Genomic DNA, 3856 nt, shown 5'->3' on the forward strand with positions numbered 1-3856 from the left:
CAAGCTTGGAGAATACTTGAGCACCTTTGAGTAGTTCGAAAAGCTCGTTGATGTTGGGAAGTGGGTACTTGTTCTTTATGGTCTTCTTGTTCAATGGACGGTAGTCGACACAAAGTCGGTCCGTTCCATCCTTCTTCTTGACAAAAAGGACACGACAACCCCATGGAGAAGAACTTGGTCGGATGAGACCCATACGCTCTTGAATATCGGGTTGTTTCTTTAGCACCTTCAACTCTTCTGGTCCAAGCTTGTAAGGACGTTTGCAAACAGGTTCCGTGCCAGGTTCAAGATCAATGACGAATTCAACTGGATGGTGAGGAGGCATTCCTGGAAGCTCTTCTGGAAAGACGTCTTGATATTCACAAACGACTGGAATCTAAGATATGGCATCCAACTCGCCCTTCTCATTGAGAGAAAACAGTCGAATGGTATCATCACGAGCGGCAAAGACGATCACATCCTCAGACGAGTGTGTCAATTGAATCTGCCTGGAAGCACAATCAAGCTGAGACTTGTGCTTAGAAATCCAGTCCATGCCGAGAATTAGATCAATATCCGAGTTACCAAGGACCATTGGAGAAGACAGAAACTTATAGTCGTCCAATGTGATAGAAACATCCGGAACCATGGAGTTAGCGTTCATGCGTTTACCCGGTGAGACAACTGCTAACGGACTAGGCAAAACTTGGAAAGCCAACTCGTGCTTAGATGCACATGGTCTTGAGATGAAACAATTTGATGCACCAGTGTCAAAAAGAACTTTTGCAGGAATATCGTTAACAGGAAGGTTACCCATGATCACTTCTGATGAGTCCTCTGCCTGAGCTGCGTTCATCATGTTGACCTTTGCAAACTTGGGATTATGCTTGACCACTACATTGCTAGCAGATCTCACAGCAGGAGGAGGAGGAGGAAGACGCCTCTGGTTGAAGCATTTGTTTGCATAGTGACCTTTCTGCTGACACTTGTTGCACGTGACCTCTGAGAGAGGACGGTGATACAGAGCACTTGATCTTGGAGCGTGAGACAAAGCCTTGTTCTGATAGCCTGGGTTGGGTTGGTGGGAAGATCCATTGCCACCTTTGCTCTTCTGCTAATAAGGCTAACAGAACAGAGGAGGAGGAGGCAACCAATACTTTTGCTGCTTAGCTACCACTTGAGTTGAACAAGAAGAAGGAGTTGCATCCCTGACTCTCTTCTTGGAAGCATCGCACTTGAGATGAGTAGTCTCTTGCTTTAGTGCCATATTGTAGAACTCATCGTACTTTTTCGGCTCAAAAAGCACAAGAGCTAGATGAAGATCTTCTCGGAGGCCACCTCTGAACTGATAAATCATGCTCTTCTCGTCAGGGACGTCTTGCATAGCGAAACGAGCGAGCTTCTGGAACATGATGCTGTATTGGTAAACAGACAAGCTGCCTTGCTTCAGATTGCGGAACTCCTCACGCTTGCTCTCAACAACACTCTGAGGAATGTGGTGAGCTTTGAAGTCTTGGCGGAATTCATCCCAGGTAATCACATGACCTCCTCTAGAATCTTTGTATTGTTGATACCACTCTGCAGCTTGGTCTTTGAGTTGGAATGAAGCAAACTTGACAAAGTCCTCAGGCCTGACATTACTGCACTCGAAATGTTTGCAGATATCCACAAGCCAATCATCAGAGTCTGTGGCCTCGACACAGTTACTGAAGGTCTTTGGCTAGTTTGCGAGGAACTGGTTGAGGGTAGCAAACTGATTTTGATTGTTGCCATTGCCTTGATTTCCTTGGTTGCGCTCTTGCAAGAGTTGCATGAGCATCTGCATGTTGGCGTTGGTAGCGGCCATTATAGCTTGCCATGCCTCCGGAGGTGGAGGTGGTGGCGGCGGGTCCAGATTCAGACGCGTTGGAGGAGCCATCCTGAAGAGGGTGACATCCGTTAGCATCTTGAAAGACATATATTCAAGCTGAATCAAATGGATTGAAATTGCAACATATAGCCTTAACATTCGAACAAGAATGAATGAATGAATTCCAAATTAAATGATCACACTTCCATAAATTGAGAAGCCACTTAGATAGAGGTAGATGAATAAAACAACAAGGTAGGACATGAACAAATACTTGGTAAGGATTATCCAATCACAAACCAAATATCCGCGTAAGAAATACTAGAGCTACATGAATTCCCACCTATGAAACTCCCGAAATTTTCCGGTTATGCAGTCAGGTGTTGGGGATACAGGGGAAGCATAATATCTCACCCAAAACTAGCAAACCCTACATCCAGCTGTACCCATCCTTCAACACATAACCTAGAAACCTTCGGAAATCATTTACCTCAACCTTCGAAAAGCATCCGTTATACGAGTTATGGCAATACTCCTGAACTCCTGCCCCAGTACTGGGTGGCGTCGAGGTTATCTCACCAACAACTGCATAAAAGAGATTTTCGATGTCGGCGAAACTCAGGTATTCCAGAACTGCAACGATAAAATTGTGACAACAAAACCTCGGAGCTCAACTCCCCGGGACACTGCCACAACACCTAAATGTCAGGAGGCACCAAGAACAATGTTTTCGTCACAAAACCATCGGAACGATTCCAAGATACCCGCGTGATCCTAAATTTTCTTTTAGTGAAATTTGAGAAGAGAAGAGTCCAAACTCTACGTCAGGATGCCTCACCAGAGCGACGAAGGGACTGAGGAGTAAAAAGAATCCTACTCTCTGATATATATGATCCTAAAGACTCAAAACATTTTTCTAGACTCAACAACGCCAGCGATTCGATCAAGCAGGGGGCTCCTTAGTCGGGGAAGGCTCTGATTACCAACTTGTAACACCCACGATGCGGCTATATCTCCCACGTGTCGGAGCACGACTTAGAGGCATAACCGCATTGTAGAGAATGTCGCAAGAGGGGTAATCTTTACACATCCCATGTACTGAATAAGAAATAGGTACATAGTTGGCTTACAATCGCCACTTCAAACAATACATAAATAGCATTAAAATCATTCAGATACAATCAAGGTCTGACTACGGAACCAAAATAAAGACAACCCCAAATGCATAAGTTCCCCGATCGCCCCGACTGGGCTCCACTACTGATCGTCTAGAAAGGAAACATAGTAACATCCTGAGTCCTCATCGAACTCCCACTTGAGTTCAGTCGCATCCCCTGGAACGGTATCATCGGCACCTGCATCTGGTTTTGGTAGTAATTTGTGAGTCACAGGGACTCAGCAATCTCACACCCTCGCGATCAAGACTATTTAAGCTTATGGGTAGGCAAAAGGTATGTGAGGTGGAGCTGCAGCAAGCACTAGCATATATGATGGCTAACATACGCAAATGAGAGCGAGAAGAGAAGGCAAAGCATGTTCGAGAATCTAATGATCAAGAAGTGATCCTAGACTACTTACGTTCAAGCATAACACGAGACCGTGTTCTCTTCCCGGACTCCACCGAAAAGAGACCATCATGGCTACACACGCTGTTGATCCATTTTAATTAAGTTAAGTTTCAGGTTTTCTACAACCGGACATTAACAAATTCCCATCTGCCCATAACCACGCGCACGACTTTCGAAAGTTCAAAACCCTGCAGGGGTATCCCAACTTAGCCCATCACAAGCTCTCACGGTCAACGAAGGATATTCCTTCTCCCAGGACGGTTTGATCAGACTCGGAATCCCGGTTACAAGACATCTCAACAATGGTAAAACTAAACCAGCAAAGCCACCCAAATGTGCGGACAAATCCTGATAGGAGCTGCACATATCTCATTCTCAGGGCACACCGGATTGTCCAAGGTTCCGGTAGGCCAGCCCAGAGTTGCCCCTGGTGGCCACCGGCAGCTGACAGGTTGGACCA

Source organism: Triticum urartu, chromosome 3 (assembly GCF_003073215.2).
Source record: "Triticum urartu cultivar G1812 chromosome 3, Tu2.1, whole genome shotgun sequence".
In the NCBI taxonomy this organism is placed as follows: Eukaryota; Viridiplantae; Streptophyta; class Magnoliopsida; order Poales; family Poaceae; genus Triticum; species Triticum urartu.